The 13,784-nt window shown below is 45.7% G+C and overlaps 1 non-coding gene across 1 annotated transcript; it reads right to left on the bottom strand.

Moving 5' to 3' along the window:
- Window positions 1-10,949: 10,949 nt before the first annotated feature.
- On the bottom strand, window positions 10,950-11,113 carry LOC141568762 (U1 spliceosomal RNA). Its single transcript, XR_012491959.2, has one exon. It is a non-coding gene; the product is annotated as a U1 spliceosomal RNA (small nuclear RNA).
- Window positions 11,114-13,784: the final 2,671 nt, after the last annotated feature.

Genomic DNA, 13,784 nt, shown 5'->3' with positions numbered 1-13,784 from the left:
CCACACAGGCACATTTGAATAAAGAGAGAAGTCATAGGACCCGGTTATGTCATCTTTACATCTGCCACTTTTCCTTCTCTTTCTGTTCTAGGGTAGGCCAGCATTCACTGAAGGAATGCAGCCTCAGGGATTGAATTTCCAGCACTTTCTGTGAACTGCACACTTAGCCATCCTCTGCTGGATTAGCCGAGCTCCTAAACTAATGGTTTTCATCCCAGGCTGTGTATTCATGTCACCTATGCAGATTCTATAAGAATATTGACACCCAGTCCACTACCTCCACCCAATGAAATAAAGATCTCTGGTATGGGGTCCAGGCATCAGTATTTTTTAAGCTCCCCAGATGATTCTATTAGGTTGGTGCAAAAGCAATTGCGGCTTTTGCAATTTTAACCTTTTACACCACAATTACTTTTGCACCAACCTAATAATATACACCCAGGGATGAGGACCACTCTCCTGGGCCCTCCCTACTTACCACTCTTTCTCTGCCACATATAAACTTCCTTCATTACAGAGGAAAGCAGGTTATATACTTCATTCTGACGGCACATTACTCGGATGGTTTTTTTCAGGGCCATGGTTGTAATAGGATAATTTTTGTTTTCTAACCCTTTATTTCACAGGGTTTTTACATAGCTGGCCTCTGGACTTTTCCTAAAACCATGCAGCCAGGCTCCCTCATATTTGCTGCTCTAAAGATTCAGCTGAGTTAACTTCCTTAAAGGAGAGAAGGGAATGACACTGGGAGTGACGAGGGTGACCAGAACAGGCGCATTGAGAGACGTGGAGATGTAAACCAGGAGGACGGGTAACCAAGACCCGGATCCGAAGCAGTGAACCTCTGACCTCAATAGCAGGTCCAGAGAAGCCTGCAGACTATAGGTAGAGAGGTGATGTCATATGGACTCAGCCGCTGGCAGAATGTTCTAAACATCATGTACCCTGGTCACTGCAACAAAATGGCACCAGAATTCTATCAAGGCCCAAAGTGCCTGGGCGTGTGCTTTCTAAAGCATTTCGTTCGGGCCCACTTGGCTCGGGGTCTTCTGTTGCATCCCTTCCAAACCCCTCCTCTCCGGCATCGACAATTCCCCATGACACAGATGGTTCAGAGACATCCTGAATTTCCCTTTCTCTACCGCCCAGCCGATGCCAGCAGCACATTTGCACATGTGGAGTGCCACCTCCCTCCCATGACCTACTCTCTGGCTCCAGGGCACTTAATGTTGGCTAAAGATGAACTTCTCGGTGCTTTTGTACCACTTAGAATTCTCCAGGCACTCAGCTGTGTTCTGAAGGAGACTCCCGTCGTGAGAGTTTTCTCTTCATTGACTTCCTAGGGGAGGGCAGGTCAGGAGACCTAAGGTCCACATGTTGTATATTTTAAAACCTAAAAGTAGGTTTTCAGAGACTTCTCACCTACTCCTGAACTAATTTCCCTTTGCTACAGCTTCTGAAAGCCCTCGAGCTAGTGATAGCTGATGAAGACAACATTGGGTAAGAAGAATACCGAGCGCCTGAAAGAGCATGAGGGTGACTTGGGGGAAAAGTCTTAACTTCAGGCCAACTCATCCTCAGAACTATGACCTGTAGCCCTAACTTAGTTCCAGTTTTCGGGGATCTTTATTATCGATGACAGTAGTTATCACAATTACAAGTGAGGTGTTGGGATGGGTGTTGTATTCAACAGGATCTCAGAAAATATTTCTGGGGGTCAGGGACAGGCTGAGGATATTTTTAATGTTTGGGGTCTTTTGTTCTCTCCACAAATGGAAATACAAAGGGTGCCAAAAAATGTATACACATTTTAAGAAAGGAAAACATTTAAACCTGTAGTAATATATACCGATAACAAAAGATGAATACAAGTCACCTTTGACTTCTGCAATTACAAGAGGTGCTCAAAGTGGTTCCCATCAGCATCCAGGCACTTCTGATTACGACAAACCACTGCTTGAGCAACGCTGACCTAAGTGTCCACTTGTCTACATTTTTTTTGGCACCCCCGGTATCTGTGCCAACCTGAAGACGGTGTTTCTTGTTCTTCCCCCAATTAGCAGAGCTGGTTCCTAGAGGTTGTCTGGGAGAGTGACCTAGTTAGGGTATCTGGGGAGGAAGGAAAGGAATCGGAGAATCCAGGGATCTACCAGATCAAGGGCCAGTCCGAGCTCAGAATGGATTCTGAGGCTGGAATCTTATTTTTAGACGTAATAACTGGCAGCAACCAGGACAACTAATGGCAGACAATGGAACCGTCCAAGTGAACTAGGTCCATAGCCATCGCATTCCCTGTAGCCCTCTGGTGATTTGGGCCATGGGCTGTGGGGATCTGTTGGGGTAAGTGAAACCAACAGAGCCCTTAGTGGTGTGGTGTGTGACAGTGATAGAGGGTAAGCTGACAACTGAAGGGGCTTCAGACGCACAGCTGGTTTTCCCCGAAGGGCAATTACTGAGGTCTGGACTGACTGGGAAGCTTAAGAGCGAGCACAAAAGCTTATAAAAAAAAGGCAGAGTGAAATGCCCCAAAGTCTCAAGGTGCTGAGGTGATGAAGACGATAGCAAGGAGGGTTGAGGACATACAAGGTCTCCGGGGTGGCACGGTGGGGCTGTTCCTCTACAGGAAACATGGTAAACTGGAAAAATTAAGGACGATAACCTAATTTTATAGATGAAGCAACTGAGACTTGCAAAGATGGAGAAACGTGCTAGAGCGTCCACAGCTCCCTTTATAAACGTGACAGCGCGAGATGCCCAGGTCACACAGCCTTGTATTACAATGTCAGGGGCCTGTGGAATAACAGTGGTCTTCTCACTTTTAACACACACACACACACACACACACACACACACACAAAATCAGAAAATACTTGCCCAGGAAAAACATTTTCATGGATCTATAGGTCTAATTGTTCATACTCAGCTTTCAATCCCTAGTTGATGAAACTGGACCCAGGAACATATAAGTAATAATTAACATCACAATGACAATGTATTTAGTAATGATCTGGATACTGTTTGGCTGTTACAAGATAATCTTCACGTGAGTAGAGCCTGGCTCGTTCCCCCCATATTCCCTGCCACACAGAACAGTCAGTAAATACTTGTTGAATTAATGGATAAAGTCATTATAAACAACTAACTTTTACCGATATTCTTTAGTTCCAAGTGTATTCCTCACCAAACCTTTACTAGGGCTGCAACGAAGCAACAAAACCACAGATTTGGGAAGGACGTTATTGGATTTGAATACCAGCTCCATCACTTACCTAACATGAAACAGACAATTTTAAAAATCTCTTTGAGCTTCATTATCCTATTTAAAAAAACGGAGACTATAACATTACACATAGAGCTTTTGGATAATTGTGTGTGTGTGTGTGTGTGTGTGTGTGTGTGTGTGTGTGTGTGTGTGTAGAGAGAGAGAGGGAGAGGGACAGGGGGAGAGAGAGACTGACTAAGCTCAGTGTCTAAGAAGTAACTCAATGTGAATTCCTCCTTCTCCAATCCTTGGATCACTTACACCAAAATCACATGGAGAACTTGTGAAGAATCTCTGGGCATAGGGATAGGGTGCAGGAATCTTCCCTTTTCCCACAGATCTCCTACGTAATTCTTACACAACCACTAAAGAAGCAAAGTAAACACTTAGTTCAAAATCTGAAGAATCATCTCCTGGACGATCAGTGATTGGCTCAGGCTCTAAATTAGTTTTCTCAGGAGTCCACAGTCTCAGAACAGGGAGCAGAGTGACTGGTGTGAGAGCAACGATAAATGCTTTCAAACTTGGAAATGGGGAACTCAATAATAGCACAGTCTCTACATAAGGGGGAAGGACAGTACTGGGGGGTGGAGACGGGAGAGAAAGAGGCACATGCATTGTTTGAGAAAGGATACTCAATATTTTAATGTTATGTTTAGGGAAAACCCCACTATTTTCCTGCCAGACTGGAGCGCAACGCTCAGTGATAACTGACGGGCAGGGCTGTGCATTAGGGAGACTCCATCTTTGGCATCTTCAGAGATTCTCAAGCTCACGGGAAAGATGAAACCAACTGGTGTTTCAGTTCAGTAGCTCTGGGATGTGAAAATAATCTATCATAATGTCTTAATGTGGTTCATTAAGTCTTAAGGCTGCGTGTCACGTGTCCAAAATATCACACACCTAAGTTTGTTTAGCGCTTAGGCCAGGCCAGCCATTTTGGATAAAAGGATTGGCGTAAAGAATGATGACACAACAAAAATGATCACAAGATTACACTGTTACAAACTCTTTAGAGAAAGTACATGGGACAGGGAAGGGCACCGAGGGTCCAAGGTTCTAGCATTTCTTTTGCCATAGAACTTCGTGCCCTTTGAATCAAGTCACTTTACCTCTGTGGGGCTCAATTTTCTCAGCTCTAAAACGAGAGTAATAAGTAGATGACCTACCTCTAAGTTTCTTTGACCCCAGCACTGTCTGTACTTTGATGAAGTTTAAACAGTTTGTGTCAGGCAGTGAGACGGCAGGTAGGACCCACCTGCCATTCCAAATACTGACAAAAGGGCATCGTCACAACGGTTCAACTTTCAATTACTGGCCCTTGGCCCGCAAAGAACAAATGGGTCTCCTCGCCCTCTCACCTGGCTGCCCCTAGTTTCTGGAAAGATGGCAAAGGTCTCCGAGCTTTATGATATCACTTGGGAAGAAATGTGAGCTCACATGAGAACAAGGAAAGAAGAAAAATCCTGGAAGAGTGAGCAAATGGTATTAGTTGACCAGTTAATTCATGAATATGATTCTAAGCTCGGAGACATTTCAGAAATATTCCAACGGGGGTTGGCCGCAGCCCTGGGCTATGGTCAGTGAGCCTCGGCATTGTTTTGCCTTCAAGAGTTGAAGTTTCCTGGCAGTCACAGAGATAAGCCCAATCTGAAGCCACAGAGAGAGAGAAAGATGCTGTACAGCTATGTGACCCAATTTTACAAGATCCAACGGACACCACTGCAAGAAAACATAAACTTGACACTCAAAAAACTCCCTGGGGACATGTAGAAGCTGTTCAGGATTAACACGAATGAGTTTTAGAATAATTGTTGGAGACCAAGAAGCCTGGCCAAGAACACAGCTACACAAAGAAAGAAGCCTCTTGTTTAGAGGAATTGATGGTGACAAATCCACATACTTACCCGGTCAGACTAGGGATACTGTCAGCAGGACACGGAAGTGAAATATAACCAAGGGAGACTTGGAAATCTTGGCCTTTCAGGAAAGTATTTTTGCACAGGCATCGAAACTGTTCAACATAAATACGAGAGCTGTGTTTGGGCTCAAGTGTATGCAAGTTATATTGCTTCTGACCCAAAGGCAAGCACAAAAGTGGAAGCAAAACACCACCATGAATATGATCATTGGGCAGCTAATCAAATAACAGAGTTTATCAGTGTGCAAGTCGCAATAAAAATGAAACCAAACACTCTCTTTGAGTTGGTGGAAGCAGTGGGGATGGCTCAGTCTTACATGTCAAAAGCTTCTGATTTCACAAGGGCTCAGATGAAGGTACTGGCCGATCATTTACTAAGCGCTCAATGTTATTTATACTAAATCTCTGCTAATGAGGCAGCTGTGTGTACGTGCGTGTGCGTGCATGCGTGGGGGTGTGTGTGTGTGAGAGAGAGAATGATTTAAGGCCATTTTATTTATGCCTAAGAACGAATGCTCTCAAACTCCCTGTGTTAGCAAGAATGACCTAATTTAATGGCTTAATTGGTTCAGGTGTCAGGATAATCACCCATCAAATTCTTACTAAATTGTTTTGTATGTTATTTCTAAAGAGAATTGCACTCTTAGCCATGCTGAGATTGTCAGTTATGATACAGAATTATCCAGGGCCATTCAGTCTTGTCACACACAGTGGTTTTGGCGTTTCCCTTACACAATGTCCCTTCTACAAACTGCAGACCAGAAGCTGAGACTTCTGAAAGCAACATCAAAAGAGCCTCGGAAGAAGGCTGTTATCAGGGATTCTTAACTACGGGGTACAACATCCCAGTGTAAGCTAATACCATTTGTCACACTGTACAGGGGCCTGCAACTTGCACAAGGATTTCCACCACTCTTTTACCCAGAAGCAGATGATTTTGTGAAAGTGGATTATTTCCCCCAAGATCCACAAAACATGAATTAATTACTAGGGCGAAATGGACCAAAAGAACTAATCAAGTTGTTGTTGGTGTTCTCTTTTTCATGTGCTTGTGAGAAAGTCCCTTTTCTTTTCAATATACCTGGACTTCTCAATTTAAGTGTCTATTTGTACAAACTGGAATGACACATTCTTTAAATGGCATTTTGCGTCAACTGAGACTTTGGGTCAGTGGAAATCTTACTACAGATTGTAAACTAGTTAATCATCAAGAAAATTTAAGAATAATGATTCTATAGAAAATAATACGTATTGATTGGTCTACAAAACCACTCAACACAATATAACAATGGTTAAATAATGGGAAATGCCTTTATTAAACTCGTTTACTTCTCATGATCTTGTAGTTACTTTCAAATATTCAGTAAGAATCGTTACTCTTCCTACCAGAACACAAACAGATAGTATGGTATTGTAACCATAACCATGACATACATCTCGTTAAATCCGGTGTGCAAGCCCATTACAAGGAGTAACAGCCATATTTCACCTATAGAAAGGAGTCACCTATAGAAAGGAAAATGGCCTCTTACCTGGTGTATGGCTTATGGAATCCCGGACTTACACATACTTGTAGAAAGATGTCCCTTCCTAGAGACCAGCAACAATGACACACACAGGGAAGGATCTTAGGGGAAAAGTACCCACACAATTCCAGATGTCGCAGGTAAACCCTGGTAGAGGCAGGCTGGATACTTATCAGTTCTTGAGCTCAGTAAAACTGATAAGAGAATAAAATATTTCTTGCACCTTCCAAAATAAATTACCACCCTTGAGGCTCCACAAAGCTTCCAGAAAGAAGTTAACTCTCAGGCCTCAGTATCTAGTTATATTAACTATATATTGACAAGTATGTTTAAGGGCATTAATCAACGTTTCTCTTTACAGCTATGCAAATAAAACTTGCCAAATAAAGTAAAATTTCAAAATAAGTGCACTGAACCAGAGAATTGCTAAGCATTCAGGGGAACGAAACCACGCCTAATAGGTGGAAATTTGACTCCAGGGAAAAACCAAGCTAGTAAAATGGACATCGTGCCCTCTCGCCATTATGAATAAACATGGACATTATGCTCTACAGTTAAGAAAAATAAACACATATAAAACCTGAGGTAAACAAAAAATAACAAGGTCACCCTATTTAGCTTTGGGCCCCCCAAAAGACGAAAACTTACATCTTTCTTGCAAGCCTGGACTCTAACAGAAACAACCTTAGTGTTTATTCCTTCTAGACTTACTACAGAGCACAGAGTTTTTCCACACTTACTATAGAGTTCTTCTACAGAGTTCAGCTTTCCCTCTTCCGTTTTTTCTTTAAGTATATTACCTGGATTATACGACGTGTATATCACATGTATAGCAAATGGATTCCTTTCCTATTCAACAGGTTATAAAATTAATAGGTTATAATATTAAAAGTAATTGCAAACCGCAATTACTTTTGCACCAACCTAATACATTACATTTATTGTTCTTTTTGATGCTGCAATGGTCTTTAATTTGACCAGGGGACCTCTTCAAGCTGGCTTCTGTGATCTTTTGACATGTCCCTACTAATCTTGGGGCACAGCAAGATATTCCAGGCTTATCTTATACTTTTGTTCCCCCAACTCCAAAGCAGGCATTTCTACAAGGAATCCTAATTTCTAACGGGACATGGCATTTAGAAACCAAGCACTAACTGTGCTCACTGCTGCTGGGGTATCACTGCTTCTAGACCCTACTGATGGGTATCACGAGTCGATATGGAGCTCTCCAACGCCAATCCAACACCACTGGGTTTTTCCTCAGCTCCTCTCGTTTCATATTTTTGTCGTCGTCCCCCAAGCTTCCTGACAGTATCGACATTTTTATTAATTTGCTCTATCCTACAATACACACACAACAGCTTCATAATTATTATACTTATTCCACCACCAATAGTAAACCCACTAAGTTCTATTAATAGATGACCTTGAGATATACCCCACCATGGATGTACAGACAAGCAGTGCCTTCAAAACTTACTTGAATTAATTATATTGTATTTGATTATCTTATCATGTGATATATAATTACATTCATTTGTCCTGCTTGTTTTTCAGGGGTTTTTTTGTGTGTGTTTGTTTTTTTATTGGGGAACAGTGTGTTTCTCTGGGGCCCATCAGCTCCAAGTCGTTGTCCTTCAATCTAGTTGTGGAGGGTGCAGCTCACTGGCCCATGCGGGAATCGAACCAGCAACCCTGTTGTTCAGAGCTTGCGCTCTAACCAACCGAGCCATTCGGCCGCCCTGTTTTTGTTTTAAGGTTAGCTTTTTCATTCTTTTGGAATATATAAAACACCGACATGGTTTGAAAAATAAAAACTGTATTAAAATACACTTAGAGAAAAGCCCCTCCCATATCTGTATCTCAGACTCCATTCTCATATATCCCTAAATAAAAACATTTGGTTATTTTCTGGCCTGTGCTTCCTGCAAAACAAGCATATCTGCTTCTCCTTTTCCTTACACAAAAGATAGCACACTGTGTACACACTCTTTTGCACTCTGCTTTTTTTTCCGTACAGAAAACAACTTACGGAAATAATTCCATATGGGCTCACAGAGATATTCCTTACATTTATGGCTGCAAAGTACTCCGTTGTGTATGTGTAGTAACTGGTCATCCTTAAATGTGGGAATTGGGGTCCAACCCTTAGGAAATCATTAACTCTTGTGACCAAATCCTCATTTCACCAAACACAGACAAGTCTTAAGAGGGGGAAGATGGCTTTGAAAGCCATTTAGAGGAGAGTGAGAGGGTGGGACAGACCCCAGAAGAAGCCACCTATGGAATGCTACACAGCCTAGGCCTAAACCTCCTTCCTCTGTCAGCTGGCCCCAGGGCAGCTCCAGCTTTATGCCCTGGGGTCTCCTGGGAGCGCTCTCCCCAAAAAGGCTCCCCCACCCCAATTAAACTGCCTCTGCATTGACATTTGAAGCATCTTTCATTTCTTTCTCATTTTCTTCCTTTCTTTTTTTAACCATAAGGAACACATGAATATATTCTTTGTAAGTTACATGATGAAAGACTGCACAGGGGAAAAATTCATCCTCTCCCCACACGAACTTCCCTAAGAGAAACTAACCCCTGTTAACAGGATATAAAGCACAGCTGTGGCTCATTTACAATCCTCCACTGAATCTGACTTCAGCGTAAGGGGCAAAAGCTGCCTTCTCTCTCCCTTGCCACACAATGAGTCTAAGACCCCGCTTTCCTACTCCAGTGGCCAGACGCTCAGATGGTGGGTTGTGCACAGATGGGGGCGGGGGAGTTTCAGCGAGTCGCTGCGCCACTGGACGTGTAAAAATCAGAATGCTGGCTTATGAGCCTTTCTTGTTGGACTTCTAATTTCAAGGTTCAGAGTATCGGCCAACATTCTGAAAAATTTCGGCATCCGCAGCTCCCCGCCCGGCGACCATCACTGTGCGCCGTACCCTACGTAGCCAAGAGGGGGCGCTAGGGGTGGGAACCATCGCTTTTTCGCACGAGGAGCGCAGTGCAGGTGGCTCGGTTTCCCGGGGTTCGACCCGTCTGCGCAGAGCGGCGCCGAAGTCGAGGTTCTTTACGCTGCGGTCGCCCGGGCCCCCGACGGTCGTAGGCGGCAGAGGCCCGCGCTGGCCAGGCCTTGAGCACTGGCTGTGCACGCAGCTCGGCTGCTCTGTCCCTCCCACTAAGACCCCCAAAGGGTCCTGACCCCAGAAGCGGTCGGGCTTCTCCCCTAGATGGGAAACGTTCCCTCAACTTCCTGGCGGACGGAGCCGCCCGTCCCGACGTCCCGAGAGCCTGACCGGTGTGCGGGAGGAGGAGGGTAGCGAAGCAGGTGAAAAAGCCGGGAGGAGGAGGAAGACGAGGAGACGGTGAGAAAAGGGGTGGGAAATGGGATAGGAAGGGCAACCCAAGAAGTCCCACGTCCTGTTCTGAGGACATCAGAGCCCCCAGGGCGATGAGAAGAGGGCTGCTGAGAAGGAAAGGCGTATTTTTTTTTTTCCTGGCAGGAATTTTCCCTCAGAGCAGGAACCTCCAACCAGACAGCAGGTGGATTGGGAGAAGGCCTGATAACCCTTCCCTGTCTCTTATCCCCAGATGGAGTCGATCTCCTCCCCAAAGGACAAACCTAAAGGGACCGGCCTGGAGAACGTGAGTCCAGGACTCCAGGCGTCGCGCAAGAGCAGCCCTCGCCCCGCCTGCGCTGTCTCCCTCTCGGGAGTCGAGTCCCCAACACCGGGTTTTCAGGGTGGCGCGGCCCACGCGGACATGGCAAGCAGACCCAATACCACCCGGTCGGCAGGGTCACACCCCCCTTCTCCTCCATCCTCGGGGGGTAAAAAAACAGGGTACCGTCCACTGAGGAATGCGCATTCCCAGACACCCTACCAGAAACCTCACTCTGCAGCTCCAAGCGACCCCGCGACAGCACCCACTCATAGGTTCTTTTGATGGTAGAAAATAATATAGACCCGTGCGCCTCATGCTTTTTAAGCAGCACTAGCACTAGTGATGACCAGCTAGTGAATTGGAAACATTCATGACACTATTACAAAAGTCAGGTAAAACGACAACAGATGTACTCACCACTTGCTGAACGAAAAGTCAGGTGGGTTTTTGACTTGACGTTTCACGAAATCGAAAATCGGTGTCTTTACTCATTTTTACCACTGAAGGATGTGCGCATAGAACGCTTACGAATATATCGGATCGTACTAAAGTTGTTAACTTGTCTTTCTTTCCATCCACCGGAGAACATCAGGGGAGAGCGCGAACGCAGTCCCCCACTACCACAAATTATGCAGTCGAGTTTCCCACATTTGGGGAAATCGCAGGGGTCAGCACATCCGGAGTGCAATGGATAAGCCTCGCCCTGGGAAAACCACCTTCGTGATCATGGTATCTCCCCTGCCAGGTAAGTATGAGTTGGAATCATTCCGCCCCAACACAGCTTTATACGCTCTACACTGTACACTCATGGTCACTTTGTCCGCCGCCGCCGCTGCCTCCCCCCTCACAATTCTCAGTGCCTCTTCTTTAACAACCCTCCCAGCTCCTTCATACAATTCTATCTAATAAAATTCAAGCAACATCTCTGGACCACTTCCACAACCCGGGCTAGTCTATCGCGGGGAAATCATACCCCTACGCTGCTCGATTAACATAAGGCATGCCCCATTCATGACGTATTGGGCCGTTCTTGTTCTCCAGCCCACGTCCCGCCCCCGATCGTCCCAGCTGGCCAATGGGCGGGCCGGCTGCTCTGGAGGGGCAGGGACGTTATGATCCCCGCCCATTCACGACGCCCAGGCATCCGCGGCGTCAGAAAGACACAAGTGTCCTACCTGCTTGAGTTCTTGCCTTTTATCCTGGGTTACAAACCGAAGAAAGGAATTCTAGAATCGTGTGTTATACCCATCCAAAATTTATTTAAGTAAAGACAGAAGTTGTAAAACAAGGCGTACAAATTATACCATTTATATGAACAAAGTAAAACTATGTATGTGTGATGTATGTAAACACATAGATTCAGGGTTGTAGCTCAAAGTACTACTTGGTGCACATTCTTCCGACTTCATTCTCATAGTATCCCAGGGATTAAAAAAAAAGAAGCTGAGGTATTTGCTTGCAGGGCGAGTTTTTTTTTATTTTCTCTAATGGATTGGGGAGGAGGAAGTTGCTCTCCGACTGTGTCTTCAGACCAAAGAGCAGGACGTGAAGTAACTGGATCCTTGAGGGTGCCCTTGGGTTGAGGAGGAAGATGACTGATTCTTCCGGAGAATCACGGAGGTGACGAAGTGAAGTCAAGCACCTTCCAGGGAGAACCTTTCTTCCTCCCTCCCTTAGCCTAGCTGATTTAGTCTGTTTAAGCCATCTAGGCTATGGTACTTTGTTACAGCTGCCTGAGCTAAGACGGGGTTATTTAGCCATTGGCCTAAGCAGCTTCTGCTACGTGGGTATTTCCAGGATCTGCCCCAGTTTTGTTCATTTCCTGAAATTGGCACTGCTTCCCCCTTTTTCAGGCTGATCTGTGACTTTAGAATGAAGACCGATCACCTGGTTGATAATTTCATAGCATCATTTACTACATGTAAGAATGACCTGGACCAAGGATCTTCTTGGAGTTTTCAACAAATTTGACGTCTTCACACATAACAACCTAGAATGACCTGGAACAGCTGGATTCATATTCGGCAGGGTGATCCCAGGACCCCATGTGTTCTGCACTGCTTTGTCTCTTGGGAGATTTCTGTGCTTTGGATTTTCCAGAACCACAAGAGCAGGGTTTGGCTGTTGTTGACGGGCCTGTAGCTAGCTCTGGGGGATCCCAGTGAAAAAGGAAAGAATCTCCAGAATCAAAAGTGGGAGACTGTTCTCGTGGGAGGAAAGGATGAGAGCGGAGGGTAGGGTGTGTGAGTCCAGGATGCGGTGAGGGGAGTTCCAGAAAGAGCAGCTGCCATTCGGGGCCACAGACTAGAACCACGTGAGTATTCAGGCTGCGGTCCTCCTCCTCCTCATGCGGCCTCCCAGGCTCTCTGCTCCTTTCCTCCCCTTTGGACTTTTTGTTGTTGTTATTGTTACCACTCATCCCCCCTCTCTCTGCTCCTCCTGTACCCGCCTTCCCGACTCGCTACCTCCTCAAAAAGCAGGCCAACACAGGAAAGAGCTGCCCCATCTCAGAGGAAGATGAGGGAGTGTGTTCCACCAGCGGGAGAAACGGGAACACATTTCTCGCTGGCCAGACCTGGTTTGGAGGAGACGGAGTAAGGTGGCTTCACCTGAGGAGCTCAGCCTCCACAGCCAACCCCTCTCATCCCCCACTCCGAGACCGAAGCACCGCGGGACTTAGGCCAACCCCGGGGATATGGGAGCAAAAGTCAGGAACCTCTGGACACTCACGGCTAACATCTGGCCCGCAAGATCCGGGATACGGTTGCTGTCTGGTGCCTGCTTCTTTACCAGGCAAGTTCCAAGGGAAGGATCACGGCGCCCCCTCGTGGGCCTGCAGGGGCGGCGCGCAAGGATCCCTTCGTTAGTCTAGGGCCGGGCCAAAGAAAACCAGCTCATGGGCCCCACTTAGACCTGATTGAAAGGTCACAAAGGTTAGTGGGATCCCAGGTGCGTAGACTCCGCCACCACCTTCCCTTTTTCCACCACGCTGTCTTCCCCTGGATGAGCTTTCTACAATCAAAGTTGGCCTTTGGGAAGGAGAAAAAAAGCCACACGTGAAAACCAAAAACAACGAATCTAAATTTTATGGTCCCCAGTGGAGCACTGCCAGGGTTCTGATTTGGCTTTTGTCTTGATTTGCTGTTCTCGATTGTGCCTTGAGGTAGCGTCTTAATTTTACTGACCTGTTGAAATTGGCAAAGATACCTTTTTAGTTCCAATATTAGTCGGCACCTGAGTTAATAGTGTTATGGTGGAGAGAATAATGCTCCCCTTCCTCTGTTCTTATCCCCAGAATTTGTGAATATGCTGTATTGCATAGCAAAATGGACCTCGCAGATGTCGTTACAGTAATGACCTTGAGATGAGATTACCCTGGATTATCCAGGTGGGCCCTATGCAATTACGAGGGGCCTTAAAAATG

This window comes from Rhinolophus sinicus, chromosome 7, assembly GCF_057876585.1.
Source record: "Rhinolophus sinicus isolate RSI-liver-muscle chromosome 7, RSI-T2T, whole genome shotgun sequence".
In the NCBI taxonomy this organism is placed as follows: Eukaryota; Metazoa; Chordata; class Mammalia; order Chiroptera; family Rhinolophidae; genus Rhinolophus; species Rhinolophus sinicus.
Note: the sequence above shows the minus strand (reverse complement) of the source record. Positions and strands in the feature narration are given on the sequence as shown.